This window comes from Protopterus annectens, chromosome 4.part0, assembly GCF_019279795.1.
Source record: "Protopterus annectens isolate FY-2018-M chromosome 4.part0, PAN1.0, whole genome shotgun sequence".
In the NCBI taxonomy this organism is placed as follows: domain Eukaryota; kingdom Metazoa; phylum Chordata; order Ceratodontiformes; family Protopteridae; genus Protopterus; species Protopterus annectens.
Genome location: NC_056733.1, coordinates 676,785,623 through 676,803,474, shown reverse-complemented (window position 1 = coordinate 676,803,474; position 17,852 = coordinate 676,785,623). Strand labels below are relative to the sequence as shown.

At 42.2% G+C, this 17,852-nt stretch overlaps 1 protein-coding gene across 1 annotated transcript in view; it reads left to right on the top strand.

Annotated features, from left to right (window-relative positions):
• The window catches only part of ATP2A2 (ATPase sarcoplasmic/endoplasmic reticulum Ca2+ transporting 2), a 1,687,617-nt gene that overhangs the window by 1,543,388 nt on the left and 126,377 nt on the right, over nucleotides 1-17,852 (top strand). The gene's annotated exons all lie outside the window — the stretch shown is intronic.

Here is a 17,852-nt window from a genome sequence, read left to right as displayed (position 1 = left end):
TTGAGTCTTGCAGCCGTAGGACAAAAGTCAATGCTCGTTGTAACTGAGTGTTTGGACAGTAACTGATTGTGATCACATCTTTCTTTTTTTTTTCCTCCCCCCCCAGACAGTCAACAGTGAAACAGTGATTCCCTGTTTTAGCAGCTCTTTATATCAATTTTAAGTTCCATGTGTCTGAGTTAATCTTTTCTTATTTATGTAACTTTTTTTTGGCTTCACCTTGTTTGACTCTTAATATTAGAAAATTAAGATGGAGGAGGAATAGCATAAAGGAACATGTATGTCAATATTGCTATTGGCTTCAGGACGTCTAGGCTTGTGTTAATGACATGTTGAGCAGGTGCAGCACTTATCTGTGATATTCTCAGCTCTGAATAATGGTGTTTGGAGTAGAGGCTGTATTATGCCCTTTACACTGCTAAGCATTCTACCATGTTTTTGTCTCAATTGCTGTCTGTCCATCTCAGAATTTAGAAATGTCTTTAAGTACAGTGAAGATAATACAGTTAAAGATAATCCGTTATAAAGTCACATACTTTGTAGAAAGATCTTTTTTTTTCCTCAAGTACCTTTTTACCTTTGAGATACCTCTTTTGGGGGGGGGGGGTTGGCATTTCTACCAAATTGTTGTAAATTTTATTTATTTGTTGTTTCATCTCCCAGAAATTTGTTGAGGATACCACTCCCATCAAGAGGCAAGTGTCTGATGCTGGAAATGCTATAAAAACACACCAGAGATGTGCATGACACATTTACAACACCATGTAGTCTAGCCAGCTGTTTGTTCTGGAAGCTAGTTTGAAGTGCTAATGCAGGCTGTAAAATATTTTCTTTTAAAAAGTATTGCTTTAACAAACACAATATTCTGAATATAAGTTTACATAGCAGTCCAGTCTATACAGATTCTGTAAAAATTTCAGTGCCCTCCAAATCCAGAGAACACAGCAGCCTGTGTTAAATTGCTCTTAAACTCTGTACAACCACGTCAGTGGCTGCATAGAGTAGACCTAGAAGCAAACCACCCTGGTGACACCCCAAATTAATCAGGATATACAGCAAAAGGAAAAAAATATGGCAAAAATCAGGAAGGATAATTCCCATAAAAATAGAAACAACCTCATCAAAGTAAATAAGCAACTAAGAGGGATAATTAGGTCAAGCAAAGCCAACTTTTAGTTTAAGATAGCCTCCCAGATGAAAGATTAACATAAGGCCTTCAACAACTATGTCGTAAACCTCAATGGCAGCACGCAACATTGTGCTGAACTGGTAGTTAATGGTGCCGCGTTCAGTGAGCCTGGTGATGTACCAAACCGGTTAGCGGACAAATTCAGTTCCAACCATCCCCCAAAAAATACCCTCAAACATAACCCCCTCCAGCTGTAACTATGGAAGCATGTACTTGCAGTCACTAAAGCCAAGAACATTGCCTCAGTAGGTCCTGATAACATTCCAAGATGCCTCCTTAATACTCTAAAATGACTTATCAGGACCCCTGGAGTCATTATTTAAGTATAGTCTTAAAACAGGCTTTATGCTATGTGAATGGAGGACTGCAATCATCATTCCCCTTCGTAACAGAGTACCTTCAACAGATCCTGGAAAGTACAGACCCATTAGTCTGACTAGTCTTATCTGCAAAGTCATGGAAAGAATTATCATGGAAGTTATCAACAAGGATGCACGACACTGGATCCTTCCCAGTTTGGCTTTGCCAAATGAAGGTCATGGGTACTGAATCTGGTGGACTTCTTCGAACAGTTACTAGGGCAGTGGATGAGGGGAAAACGGTACATACTGCCTACCTAGATCTGGCTAAAGCATTTGATACAATACTTCACACAGGCATTGTCAAACTTATGGAACTTGGTGTAAACCACTTTATAATAACTGGATAGCTAGCTGGCTCATTGATAGGACCCAGGAGGTTAGAATAGTTGAGGCCATCTCCACAGAGGCCAGTCACCAGAGGAGTTCCCAGGGTTCTGTGCTAGGCCCATTCTTCTGTGTGGCATCTACTTTTCAGATGTTACAGCCAAAGTGAAAGGCCTTTGGCTAACCAAGTTTGCAGATGATTGCAAACTGGGAGCAGTCATTGAATCCCCCACTCTTTAGGAGGGTCTAGTATGGACAAACGCGTGGTGCCAAAGCTATGGCTTAAAACTTGGTAACAAGAAATGCATTATAATACCTTTTGGGAAGTGTACCACACCAAGTAAGTACATCATCAATAAAACACCTTTAAACATTGATTTACTAGTCAGTGTTTTGGGAAACTGGACAGTGGCCTAGCCTTCGACCACCATGTGTCCAAGGTAGTACGAAAATCTTTTTTCATTGCTCAGCTTATAAGCAGCAAATTGGCATCTAATTCCAGAGAGGTCATCATACCACAATACTTTACCTTTATCGGACAGTCATATGCTCTCATCAGAATTTACCTGACCAGACACATGCAGCAACTGGAACATCCACAGAGGTTCCTTACAAAAAGACTACAGAAAGTAAACACAATGTCCTATGCTGATCACCTCAAAGCCCTGTCTCTATTTGGTATCATGCAGACTTCTGAGAAGTGATCTTTGCTTGCCGTACGGGGCATCCCTGGACCCTGTTTTGATGAACCCTATGCACATCCTCAAACAAACAGCATCAGAACTACTAGATTAAAAGACCTACAATTTGGTTGTGACATAAACAGGACATGTTGGAGAGAGGGAGTTTCTCAGAGAATTCCCATTCTCTGAACAGGCTCCCTATCCCTTTTTAAACGCAACTTGGACCAGTGGATGGGTAATCTGAAATTCACCCATGGTCTGGCTCCTGTGTCTTCGAAGGGCAGAGGCAGTTGGTAAATCACCACCTATATATATAAAATTTGAGTCGCATTCGGGTTGCACAGCTAAGCTTATAAGGGCCCTAGTGGTCGTTAGCCTAGTGTATACACCTATTAACTTGTGTATTTCCTTAATTCAGTCCTGCTTGTAGCAATCTCCCTTACCATTTTGACAGTAAGTGTCTTTAAAGACTTTCTCAACCCATAGGAGCAATCCCTTAATGCATGAATTGCCATTAGTTTAGAGTAAACCTTTAAAACTTTTCATAGTTTGTAGTGGTCTATGGAGAGTTTGATTTTTGTTTTTTATACAGTGCTTTTTTGTGTTAACCTGGCTCATTTTTTCCATCTCTTACTGAGAGAATCTGTTCTGAAATATTCAGCATAACTAGAAACCACTTATTCGTCCACCCTGTATGGTGGAAAAAATACATGACCCGCAACAGGTGTGTACAGAGGGCAGTTATTTTAGAATCAAAAATGCAGCGTTTAGTACAAGGACATGCTTCCAGACTATAAAGGCAGAATCAGCGTCCACCCTGTAAGATGGAAAAAGTAGATGACTCGCAACAGGTGTGTACAGAGGGAGTCATTTTAGAATCAAGAATGCAGCGTTTAGTATAAGGACATGCTTCCAGGCTATAAATGCAGAATCAGGATTTGAGTGCAATGTTCAGAATCTTGTTTTTGGGTTCCAATCAGCATAGAATAGAATTTTCTTTTTTTTTTTGTGGTGGGGGGGGTATTGACACCAAGTAATGATGACCTAAGGGAGTGGTGGGTGCACTCACATGAAGAATAATTTCCAGTGTGTTGCGTATTACTTTGACTCATTTACTTGAATGGATGCAGTAAGTGTTTTTCCCATGAAATGGAAGTATATTCGTGTGTTTTATTGGATGCAGATTAGTTGTCTCTCTCTCGCTTTCTCTCCCTCTGCCAGGTCCCTTCAGCATTCCTATTTAACATAGCTATGAATCTTACTAGATCATCCCTAACCTTTTTGCCTCTGTCTGTTTCCTACTATAGTTTTTCAAGCACCTTATGATCTGTGAATTCCATTTTTTGTAGCTGTCTGGTTTGTTTCATTGTTTTCCTCTTGAATTAGGCATGGGCAAAGTCCTACAAATTATGCACCAGTGCACCCTTTTCCCCATGTAATTGTTTACTAGTCAATTGCTGTCTTTAGCCTTACATCATTGATCTTTTTTGTAAAGGTAGAAAAACATAATTTTTGACACTGACTTAATGCCAGACACTTCTGATAATGTCATTTCATAAAAGTGCTGTAATAACAGGGTTTATGGAAATAGCATATGCAATTCAGCCCAATTAATTGAGCGGTTATTTTTTATCTAAAGCATAAGCTACGTTTTCTAAGAGTATTATGCTCCTTTATGCATTTCATTAGTCATTTTGTGTAACTTTCATATTTTTTAAATTACTCAACCTGTTACAATTCCAGTGCTTCATTAGGAAAGCTATGCCATGCAGATGCAATCCATTTATTTCTGAACAGTTTCCCTTCCCTCTTCAAACTGCCATTTCCCCCTTTCATCCTTTGTACATTTTCTCTGAAGTGATCTGTTGAATGTATTTGTGGGTCCTTACTTTGAGATCCCCTCCAGTTGGTGTACAACTAAAATCTTGTTCTAATGGGCACAGTCTTTTTTATATGACAGACGAATGCTAAAGAAACTAAAAAATAAGGTGTAAAAAAAGTGTTGCATCCAGTACTTCTGTATGGTGCAGAAACCTGAGCAGTGACGGCAGAACATTTGGGGAAGCAAGAGGTGCCCGATACTGGTGGTAGGTTGCACACTGTGGGCCACATGAAGACAAGAGGACATCAGAGCAGAAGCCAAAGAAATTCCAGTTGCAGAATAGGTCAAAGAGGACAGATTGCAGTAGTTTGGCCACATGTGTAGGAAAGCAGATGATTTGGGAGAGATAGGAAGACCGCAATGGGGAAACTGTCCAGCAAAGGGAGGGAAGGGATGGATGGACTGAGAGAAGACCTGCAGCAAGTCAGACTTGACTGACGGAAGCTTAGAGAGTGGCATTGAATTGAGAGACAAATGACTACAGTTGACCCAACCCCCTGACCCTGTGTAGAAAGTTGAGGGAAGGGGGGGGTGATGCTGATGGAATTCAAGTCATCCATAGAAAAGTGTGTTAGGACTTGAGAGTACCAGATTTCTATCATAACAGAATATGGTGAGAGAGAGAGTGTTTACAGATTAAATACAGGTAGCCTCTGGCAATCGCTAATGTAGCTGAATGCATAACAGGCACTGTACCCTGGAACACAGGGAAGTGCTTATTATTACATTGGAGCCAGGGTTCTGTAATTACATAAGTACTGGTGTCTTTGAGGGTAAGGAAGGCCACAAGGTCAGAGATTTTTAGACTGCAAACATTCAGTTGTGCTACCTTGATATCCATATTGGAATTTGTTGGGATGTTCACCAGATGAGGTCTGCCAAAGAAAGGCACTGTGGCTAGCAAGTATGTGCAAACCAAAGGGTGAAATGTACAAGGCCATCTGTGGCAAAATGAGGGGGAAAGACTGTTGACCCTTTTTTTCCTTGCAGATACAAACTGGATCCCCCTAAGATGACATTATGTAAGTAGCCAATTATTTTATCTTTGAATTTAGGCATCTGTTGGTAGAATGTTGCTCAATGTCAGATAATGCTCATCAAAAACTTGTGTGGGGAGCTTAATAATCTCTCTCCTTGCATCTCACCCAGGGTGGAATGTCTAATATCATTCATCCCCCTCCCCTGAGCATCTGCAAGATTATCAATGTATCTGGGGCAGTGCAGGAGCCTAAGGGTCATTATAACATTCCTAATTCTAGCACTGGAGGCCACCAGTGATTGAGTCCTGGGATGTGCTGCAAGCTTATGGGATCTTAGAGTACAGGCATATGCAGTACACCTGGCTTCCAGTAACAGTAGGCTCTGCCTGTGGATGTAAGTATAGTTAGTATTTTGACTATCGCTGAGGTAAGTTGATAGGATATCTCAGAGGCTTGGGTAAGGATTTCTTTACAACCGCAGTCTATGTAGGAGTGATATTGTAGACGTGTAGTAGTGGTATTGTACCCTTTACTTGACAGTGTGTGGAGCAGAAAGACTAGAGTCCTGTTTACTAAGTGCACTTGCTGTTGGGACCAATATGTGTTAGAAGGGGGTTGTCAGTAAGCTTGAGACAGTTGCTACACTGCCTTAGAAAATCAAGCACTAATAGGCTAGCTAACGAGGCTAAATCAGATTGGACTCTTTGACAGGTGGTGCTTTTTCAGGTCAATTAAAAATGTAAGTAACAGTTAAGGGAATGTACATACAGTATAGATCTAAAATTGGTGCAAAACAGTGATTAAGCACAGGCAGTATATACCTAACATAATTGCAGTAGTAAGGGAGATAAATTTTGAGTGAGATTTGGTCAGAGGATGATTGGTTAATCACGTAGTTGTCAGTGGTTACTTAATGCTCTGGGACTACAGAAGTCAGTGGGGAGGGTTAAAGTAGAGCTCCTTCACAAAGTTATACTCTTGTCCTTACTAACAGTAGCCACCAAAAGTGTAGCACTGGCACAATAGGGAGCACATTCACCTTTGGTGCTCGAAGAACAGAAAGGTGCGAGTTTTATTTCCACTGCAGTGTAGTACTGGGGGGGGGTGTGAATCTCTCTGGAGTGTTGTCTTCATTCAGAATAGACTTTATACTGCTGTCTCATCTTTTTGAATTGGTGGTAACTCAGGTGAATTTAAAATGCCCCGCAGCACCTATCAAAACAGTAGATGAAGTTCTCCAATGCATCAGTTAAATTTCCCCTAAATAGAAGTACCACTTGGGGTAAAGCATGAAAAGAAGCCCCTAACCTATTTAAAGGATGAATGAGTGAATAAAAAAAAAGAAAAAGAAAGAAGCAGAGGAAATTTTGTGGTCAGATTACCTTAAGGGCAGACAGCTAAAGAGACACTGGGGTGAACTGATTTTGAAAATTTTACCTAGACAAGCTCTATTCTGGGTGAATTTTCGCAGAAAATCTTTAATGTTCTCTTTTCCCCTTCAGTAAAAAAATTCTAGCCTTGTATCCCTTCTTTCAATTTACAAGTAACCAAAGTCCCATTTGCTTGAGTTTGATGGTAGCTCAGGTTGGTGTAATAGATCCCACGGCACCCATCGAAAAAAGTAGGATACCCTGGCCAAATATCCTGTACCACCTTGGATCTCCTGTGAAGGGGCCACTAACTGGGTCACCAAACTGGTAAATAAAATGAAAATAAATTTCCTCCGACTCCACAAGAGACATCTTTGTCTCCTAACCAGAAGTTCTGAAATGCAAGGGAAAGGGAACCAGCTGCAATAAAATTACACACTGCAATCAAGCAAGAAAACAGCCCAAGGAATACAAATAAGACGTTTGCTTTTCCATCAGTGTAGACTGCTTTGTGGCAAAGGATGTTTGAGTGAGTTTTTTGGGAAAGGATGCAGGGCGGTTTACATTCTCGATAGGTACTGATCGCTCATTTGTTACATCTATCCAGGTGTACAGCTTTGTAAATAGAAACCAGTTAATTTCTTTTGTGCCAGAGGTAAAATAGCTTGAAGGTCCCAGTCATCCATTTTCCAGGTGGGTTGTCAGCTGTATTATCTTGCCTTTTTAGGCAGTCACTTGGCTAATTAAATTTCGTAGCCATCCATTTTCCAATTGGGTTGTCAGCCTGCTCTGTCCTGAATAGAACTCAGAGATTGGCTCCACAGTCTAGAGGTCTGGTTAGGCCCCGCTCAATTCTGCTCCCCTACCGTACCCCCATTCCCACCCAGCCCAATTTATTTTTAACACCATACCACCTGACCGTCCCCAACACCTATCAGCTACATCTTCCCTCCTACCCTGCCTACACCCCCTGCCCTCCTACCAAATAAAGACACTCACTATAACACAAGCTCACCTCTTCCCCTGCCCTGTACTTATTACACATAACTGCCATTAGTCAAACACCATTCCAACATTACAATGCAAACATCACTATCATTTCTCTTGCTAACTTTAACCACCCTAGCTTACCTTACATCAATACAAACCAATATACCTCTTCACAATACTTCCTACCACACAACACATAGTGTGGCATACCCTACAACTCACATACATTTCCCTATATGCCCCTCACTATTTAGAGATAATTATATACTACACTCATACACAATCTGCCTAGCAAATACATACACCAGACATTTACAAAATAAATCCTATGTAGAAGTAGCTCACGCCAGCCTTTAAACATTTTATAATGTCCAGCATAAGACTACTCATTTCAGGCGACATACATCCAAACACAGGACCATATGCTACCGTACCCTCCAAGCATAAATCTGACTTACTAATCATTCACATAAATATTCGTAGCATCTCCAATAAACTCGCCAAGGTGCATGCATTTATATCCCAACACTCCCCAGACATACTTGCCTAACTGAAATGTGGCTGAAACCCAGTACCCTAAATGAAGAAATCCTGCCTCCAGGTTACAATATCTTAAGACCAGACAGAACAGGAAGGAAAGGAGGTGGAGTTGCAATTCTGTTTAAAAATACACTCGGCCTTCAACCTCTACAACTCTCATTGCCAAAATTCCAAAATGCAGAAACCTTAGGCTCCGTACTAACTGTAAACAATACAAAGAAAATTAACATTCTCTTTAGTTATATTCCTCCAGGAAACTTCTCTCCAGTAATTGAGGAGACCCTCCAGTGGGTCACAAATGATCTTCCACAAGAGACCATTATATTAGGTGATCTAAATATCAACTGGTCAACCTGCAACTCCAACAACCCCACCAATCACATTAACCTCTTCAGATTTACCCAACTTATCCAGGAACCCACTAGAACAGATAAAAAAATCCCACAAACAGTCTATTCTTGACTGGATACTAGTAAACTATCCCAAACCTAATTACACATCTGTCTGCCTTCCAGATGGCCTCAGCAACCACCACCCCATCTTTCTCCTGAGGAAACGTGCCACTATTCCAAAACCCATAACATATAGACATAGCGCAAATTAAAACCTCAGGAACTAAACACTGTACTAAAACTATGTAACTGGAAACCACTTTTATCCCTAGGATTAGACCAAGCAGTCGACTACTTTAACAGCACATTTATCAATGTCCTTAATACTATTGCAACCATCAGAAGAATTAGGGCAAAAACAAATTATGCTCCATGGCTTACCAGGGCCACTAGAGCCTTATTAATATCTAGAGACAAAGCCTGAGAAAAAAGACAATTCCCCCCCAAAATAGGCAAAGGTATCAACTACTCAGGAATAGGGCCAAAAAGCAGACAAATCTAGACAAACAGAGCTATTTCCTAGGAATACAAAATAAACACTCAATAGACCCCCAAATATTTTGGCAAGCCACCAACTCTCGCTTAAAATTTGGAAAAACAACCACCCCCTCTGCTGCCTTCTCCAGTAACAACAGTGACATAGCCTCCCAATATAATCAATTCATAGACTTCATCCAGTCAGAATCTAAAAAACTATCCTCAAATAACTCCTCACTCACACCATCAAAAAAACCCAAAAAATCTACCCTCCTTCTCACCTGTTCCCACTTCCACCATTAAAAAACTCCTCCTAAGACTTAAACCTACTACCCTCACAGCTGATAATATACCTGCTAACATCCTAAGAATAGCCGCCGAATCCTTATCCTACCCTATTTCTATTCTTGTCAACCGGTCTATTCAGGAAGCCTATGTCCCTCAGCTCTGGGAAGTTTCTCATATCATTCCCCTCCACAAAGGTGGAAACTCCTATGACTTCTCTGTCGCCCCTTAGCCATTTTGTCTCCCCTATTTAAACTTCTTGAGAAATGTATTCACATGCAAGTCATGCAATTCCTTGCTACTAATAACCTCCTCTCTCCCACACAACATGGTTTTCGCCCTCACCATAGTACAACCACTGCTCTCCTCTCTTATACGCAACAGGTCAACCAGCACAGAAATGAAAACCACTTTGTTTCCGCCATATTTCTAGACCTATCAAAAGCATTTGATATGGTCGCACACCCAATACTACTAAATTCACTAGCTGCCCTAGACTGGTTCAAAAACTACCTATCCAACAGACAGCAGTCCGTTCTATGGCAAGGAGTTCTGTCTCCTCAACTTCCAACAACCATAGGTGTTCCACAGGGCTCAATCTTGGGTCCACTTTTTTTCTCTATCTTTACAAATCTTGCTACTGCTACCCAGCAAGCCTCACTCATGCAGTATGCAGATGACTCAACACTTATCTTCGCAGCTCCATGCATTACCACCTTACAAAAGCTTACCCAAGAATCCTTTAGCTCCACAGAAAGATGGATGACTAACATCCAGCTTATTCTCAACCCAAATAAGACCAAATTATTTCTGTTCTCTCCCAATAAATCCAAACCCATCCCCCTCTCTTTCTCCATCAACTCTAATAATGGCACCGTCATCTCCAACTAACCATACTAAACTCCTTGGAGTAGAAATAGATAACCTTTACTTTGATGTCCACATAGCCCAAACCATTAAAAAGGTGCACAAAAAATGGGAAAACTCTATAGACATAAAAATTTCCTCTCAGACAAGGCAAGAATCACCCTCCCCCAAACTCACTTATTGTCCACTCTCATATATGCTGCACCTATCCTAACCCAACCCAGAAAAACAGATCTTGTCAAACTTGAGTCATGCTATAATAAAATTGCTAGGTTTGCTAACAACTCTCCCTATAGAACCCATCGTTGTTAGGCACTAAGGGACTTGCAATGGCTAGAACTTCCACAACTACTTAGCTATCATCAAGTTGTCACAACCTTTAGCATCCCGACAAAACTCCTGCCCTAAATCACCTACTATCTCATTATTCTACCATTCGCCCTCTTCAGTCTGCTAACAAGTCTCTCCTTAGTATTACTAGAGCAGATAATACAGGAAGGGAAAGCACTATTTTCTCACACCACAGCAAAAGCCTGGAGTAGTCTCCCTACTTCTATTACGTCTGCCTCCTCTACCCAGAATTTCAAAAACTTACTCAAACTTCATCTTACTAAAAACTTGTAGTGTCCATGCATCACATAAATACCCCTATATTCCCCCCCTCCCCTTTACCTAATTTCAGGATTACATACGTTTAATAGCTCCAGCCTGTCAACTTGAGGAACAAATAACACTGGATATTGTAAATATACTTGTCACTACTACTTTATTTTTAATATGTCACTGATTTATGTTTTCTTGTTTGTCCTTATTCTTTATTGTTAAATAAATTGTGGAGCTTTTCTCCCCGGGCCTCCGCTATAAATGGACCACTGTCCAGCCGGACTATCCCAGTTAACAAATGTAAAATAAAATAAATAATCTTGCCTTTTAGGCAGTCACTTGTCTAGTTGAATTTCTAGTCTGAGCTCCTTGCAGAGGAATTATAGCCACCTTCATTTCTTGCTTCAGCAGTGCATCCTGTGTGGACGTCTGTGGTCCATTTGCTTCAAGGACAGCTCTGAAAAACTGGGATTGGGATTTGTTTGGGAAAGCTTTGAGTTCTATGTGGTTTTTGCAGTGCTTTGGTTCTTTCCATCCTAGTGGTATTTCTTGGACTTCAGACCATATAAGGAATCTATCAAAAACAGACCATGAAATTAGATCTAAAATGCAGTTTGTTACCATACATATTTGAGCCATGGGTGATAACTTGTTTGAGTGGTCAGGAATACACTTCCTTCACCACCCTGAAGATGTTTCTTCTTTTCATCAGCACTGGCTTTTGGAACTCCCTGTAAGTCATAATTATGTAGTTTGTATATTGTTAGTAATCTAGGTGTCAAATCCTCATTTTTGCTTCTTGCTTTGTAAAAAGGTGCTCCCAGATAGTGAGAAATTGTCCATCAGGGAACGTGTGTTTACTTATCCAACACATTACAACTTGGGTATGTTGGAAACCGTGTACAAACATCCACAGAAGCGGGATTTTATAAGTTGTTTTATGTGACTTCCTAGATCTTGTTGAATATAAAGTGGATGATCTTTGCAGTAGAGTTTAATTCCCTGATCTCAGCTCCAGACATGCACTGTTGAATGCACCTAACCCAACATTTATGACTGTTATATATGTAAAGGAAAACCAGTTTTGTAGACTGTAAGATATGTAAAGATTTCTACATTTGATGTCTTTTTTGCTTATACCCAGAATACAAAGTAGATGTCTGTCCACACTTCCTACGTTTGCTCTAGAGGAATCAAGAAGAAAACAAAGTCTCACTTGGGAGTATGCTGCTCATAAAAGGGGTGTGTGTGCTTGGTCCTGTATAGCCAGTTCACTGGCCAAGACTTCTGTAAGCCTCCCTTAATGTAAACATTCAGAAAAGTGACATTAGGTCTCTCCGCTTCAGTGTTGGATTCATCTGAAGTCTCCATGGGTGACTGCTTTGTTGGCTGACACACCTTCGTGGACCAAATCCACCAAAACCTCATCCTGTTCTGACGTCTCTCTCAGGGTTTTGGCTGCTAGAGCCTGTTTAGTGATTAGTGAGGGGTGAGTGGTATTCACTTGCTTCTTGTTAAAGAGGAAGTACTCTGAGACCAAATGGAGGTCTTGCTCACCACTCACGAAGCAATGCCCTTAAAGCAGTTCATTCCAACAAAAAATTGGCTTAAAGTGCCTTCATCCAAACTGGCACTTGCTAGCATGACTCATTCAAGCAGATCCGTCAGCCTAGGATGCTTCTTAGGATTTGTTCCAACTAGCTCAGAACTTAAGTCCATGTAGGAAGCTGCTCCTAGGGAGAATTCTGATACCCTAGATTCAGAAGTGGTGAGCTGGTACTTTGTGGGCCAACTTTCTCCATCTTCCATATATGACTGTGACACCAAGGACACCTTATCCTATGCTTCACCACCAGCAGGTCTTTTAACACCTGTCATAAGATGTGGAGGAGTTGCAGTGGGAGTCCAAGGAATACTTTGAGGCTTAGCTTGAGAAGTTTTCATGGCTTGCCACTGCAAAGGATTTAGCTGTTCATATAGTTATAAATGTTGTGGTAGGTGCATTCAACAGTGCATGTCTGGAGCTGGATTCCCTTACCCCTTCTACCAGATCAAGGATTCCAACAAGTTCATCTTTAAGAACCATGCAGCTTGATCAGCAGTGGTGTCCCCAAGTTCCAGCAAGGAATCTTCAGCTTCATCCAGGAACCCCATTCCCAGATTTGGGAAGAGTAGGGTTCTTGACTGCATGGAGGGCTTTGCCATCCTCACACTATCAAGTTACGTTTTGCTTTGCCATCCTCACATTATCAAGTTACGTTTTGCTTTGCCATCCTCACACTATCAGTTCACTGCCTTGCCCTTTGGCTTGTCTACAGCACCAAGGGTTTTCACAAAGTGCCTAGCCCCAGCAGTAGCCTTCTGCAGAACAGAAGGCATACAGATTTTCCCATACCTGGACGACGACCTCATCCAGGCAGAAAGGTAAGTACTCTTCAGGCACACCTGCAATTCACTATTTATCTCCTAGGAAGTCTGGGGTTTACACTGAACCTAAAAAAGTCCTCTCCTACTTCTCAAGACCAGATCTTCTTGGCTTGCAAAATAAGGACAGATTTGATGAAGACCTTCCTCCCACTAGAAAAGGTCACTTCTTTAACCAGCCATTTCCTAAACCTACTCCAAGTCACCCACATCTCAGCTATGGAATTTTTTGCGTTCTTGGCTGGATGGCATCTACCCTTCCCATGCTGTCCCTTGCCAGGTTATATATGAGAAAGTTCCAGTGGTACTTGAAGTCTAGTCCCAACATAATCACCCTCTGGATTTTCAGGTGCCCTTCCTGCCCTGCCTGAAAAAAGTTAGGGTGGTGGATCCAGCAAATAATGCAGAATCTAGGTCTCCCTCTACAGCCTAACAACCAAGTCCAATTCATGTACACAGATACCACGGATCTGGGGTGGGGGGCCATTATGAATGGTCTCAAGGTACAAACTCAGTGGGAGCCCTCCCTTCAGAAAAAAACACATCAGTAGGGAAATGACGACTGTTCTCCTAGCTCTAAAGACTTTGCTGCTGCTCCTACATCCTGGTCCCCTACAAGTCTTCACAGACAACACTGCAGTGATGTGGTGCATCAACAAGCAGGTTGGGACCAGGTCCTATTTAGTTTGCAGGCTGGCCATACAAGCATGGGAACTGGCCACTTAGTACAATGTAACATTGCAGGCGGTCTACATCCCATCACAGGACAACCATCAGACAAATGCCCTCAGCAGATCATAGTTTCTAAATCACGAATGGATGTTGCACAGAGATGTTTTCTGGGATATTGTCCACCAATGGGGCACTCCACAAATAGATCTGTTTGCCTCCCCTCAGAACAGGCAACTACGGCTATTCTGCTCCCTTCACCACTAACGTGGAAAGTGGATGCCTTCTCAATTTCAAGGAAGGGGCTGTTTCTGTATGCTTCTCCCCCCTTCCCTCTCATTCAGAAGGTCCTGCTGAAAATTCAACAGGACAAGCCAAAAAAATCTCGCTAGGGAACCCCCTATTGGCCAAGGCAGCATTGGTTCTTCCATCTATCTCTTGCCAAGAGCAGTCACCACAAGTTGCCTCACAAGGTGGACCTTCTCACACAGCAGAAGGGATCCCTCATCTGCAATCTTTCAGCCTTACGCTATGGGTGATTAAATTTCTGATCCCTTTCCAGATACCTTTACTCAGCGGACATGCTGTCTCTCCTGCAAGAGGCCAGAAAACGTACTACTAGAAGATCCTATTTATCCAAGTGGAAAAGGTTCTCAAGCTGGTGTCTTCAAAGTCAACTAGACCCCTTACAAGCGGATGTTCCTCTAGTGCTGGCCTATGTGTGTGAGCTCCTAAAATCAGAACTGTCATACTCTTCATTGAAAGTCCATTTGTCAGCCATATCAGGCTGCTTACCAATGAATCCACCCCTATTATCAAGGTTGGAGGTGAAACTTTTTCTTAAGGGCATTCTTCACCACCAAGGAAACCTGTCCCTCCTCCTTGGGATCTGAACTTTCTGCTTGAGAAACTTACTACTGCCCCCTTTGAACCTGCAGCTTCTGCCACTTTAAAGATGTGCACCTGGAAAACTGTCTTGCTAGTAGCCCTTACTTCGGCTAGAAGAGTCTCTGAGCTACAAGCACTCATGTCTACTCCACCTTGTACAATTTTTCACAAGGACAGTGTTTCTCTTCATACTAACCCCATCCATGCCCAAAGCAGTCAATGAACATGTGAGAATACTGCAACATGAGAGTAAAAGGACATAGACTAGTTGTGTAAAATCTTACCATAACCATAGATGTCATTCTCTTCCATCTTGCAGTCAGACTTGGGCATTCAGTTCTGAGGTCTATTCGTGCAGATGCCACATTTATGGCTCATGGTTTATGGCCCTGCGTGTGATGTCCCACGCACCTTACAGCAGCCAGACTTGAGCTTTGGTATATGAGCCAGACGTTCGGGTCGCTTGATGCGGCGGATCCCACATGTGAGAATGCTGCAACATGGAAGAGAAGGACTTCTATGGTTATGGGAAGATTTTGCACAACTAATGTGTCGTCCTATTCTGCTTTTGCAATATTCTTTACATGCGGGAAGTTGCATGCCAAGTGAGCCGAAGTCAGCCAGTATACAAAAGTCTTTAGTGCCTAGGGTGCATGGTACATTGCACATAGGCTACTATCTGACATAGGCCATAAAAGTGATGTACGCACACACCATCTTCAGAACTTCTGTGCCGTCACACAGAATGAATTTTCCATACATACAGTCTGCTCGCCAAAGAATTTTAATGTCATCCAAGAAGGGCAAATGCCAATCTGGATGTCAGATTCCACATAAGGGCAACCACCAACAGTGCCTTTTTCTATCTTGGGCCTTCCCCCAACCATAAGGCTTGCCCTATTTGCCAATTTTTTGTTCCCAAAACTTTAAGGAGTAGGCTGAATTTTCTTTCCAGCTACTTAGAAAATCACTGTTTAAAACTTCTCGCTAAAAGGATGGAGAGTCCCTTAGGCTCAGGCTGAATCGTTAGTGAAGTGGAAGGCCAAGAAACCCAAGCTGAAAGCTTTGGCTGCACCTCCAGTGACAGACATCTCTACTGAGACTATTGCTAGTCCAGAGATTTGATCAGGGCCATCGTCTGAACCTGCAACATTGGTTGCCTTGGAGCAGGATATTTAGCATGTCCTTGGAAGTACTGCAGGTGTCTGGATTGGCCGTCCAAGGGGAACCCAGATGCATAATCTCTGAAGGCACTAGGGGGGATCCAACCATTCTAGTTAGGGAGGAAATGGATTGAGACATAATCAAGTGTAGACCTACGTCCGGCCCACCATCACTACATAGAGTTGATATTCCTAACAAAAAGAAACAAAGATTAAACATGTCTCTCCACCATCTGATCCTCAAAAGGATTGGCAGGCCTTTTCTCAAAGCATTTTTAATGCTGTCATTTCCTTCAGTCCCCCACCAGGGGTTACTGTACCTACCTCCCCTGGACTGCTGCTCCCTCAAAAGAGGGTAAGGGAAGACACTTCTTCAGAAGAGGAACATTCTTCTAATGGAGTCACTGGTCTGTTCAACTCAGATCCACTCCCCACTAGAATATGCTTCCCAAGAGGAAGACACTATTGGGGTCGATTCACCAGCAGAGGAAATTTCCTTTAGTGACACCTTGACCGAGATGCAGGAACATTTCAAGTGGGAAATCACTGAAATGTCAGATGTTCAAAAATGCTATTATGACTTACTGCAGGTGGACACCCCCAGTCCCTCAGCTGCCCCCCCAGTCCTTCCTGCATTCTAAGATGTGTTTGCATCTTCAAGCAAAACTTCAGATTCACAGCCTCTCCTGCACCTAAAAAACAGATTTTATAAGGTGCCTGTAGACTGCAAGTGCTTATTCAAAGCACCCTCAGCTGACACATCAGTCATCACTGTGGCTTCAGACAAAAACCCTCTAGGTTTCTTCCTTTAACCTTCCTGCTGCCTTCTGACAAGGACAGCAGACATTTGGAGAGACTGGGCAAAAAGTTTATACATCCGCCACCCTTGCCTTTAGAGCAATCAACTGCTAAACCCACATGACAAAATACTTGTTAAAACTCTTGACCAGTTATCTAAAATTATTTCAGATTTGCCTAATTCTGAGAATAAATCTCTGGCTATGTCCTTGCTGGATGCAACCTCTCAGGTCAACAAACACTCAAATGTAGGTATGATGCTGCAGAGGCTTTGCTAGGGCAGTTCCCTCAGGATCTATCTTTAGGAGATTTGCATGCTTAAGACTCCAACCTTTACCAGAGGATATCAAATCCAAATTGATGGATGCTCCTCTAGACAATGTAGCCCTGTTTGGCCCTGCGGCTGCTGATCTTTTTAAAACCTTGCAGGAGAAGGGTAAGGAGATGCAGAACTTAAAAGACCTCCTGGTGTCTCCTGTTCCAAAATTTCAGAGAAATGACCCTTCTAAGCCAGTTTTTATAGGAAGACAATCCAGGCCATCTCAAAGACAAAAAAGCTGGGAGAAAGACAACAACCATTTAGGACTCCTCAACAAGCCCAACCTCAAACAGCCATTTCCAGACAGACTAGAGTCCATTTGACTATTTGGACCCCATCCCCCTTTCCGTTTGCCTTTCCCTTTCAAGTCCAGCTTGGGAAAACATTACTCAAGATTGTTAGAGGCTTTCAGTCATAAAAATGAATATTTAACAGTTTGGGAGTCTCTACCTCCTTTCAGGGGTATTCCCCAACTGTCCAAACAATTTACACGATTTTCACAAGTGTTGCAAGATCTTAGGTTTATAGGTAGGTACTAGGCTATTGGCCCTAGGGCCTATACAAGCCTAGCCAAAAAGGTACCCTGGCTTTTGCCACACAAGAAAATTTTCCTGTGCCCCTGTCAAGCAGAACCACAGAAGTGATCC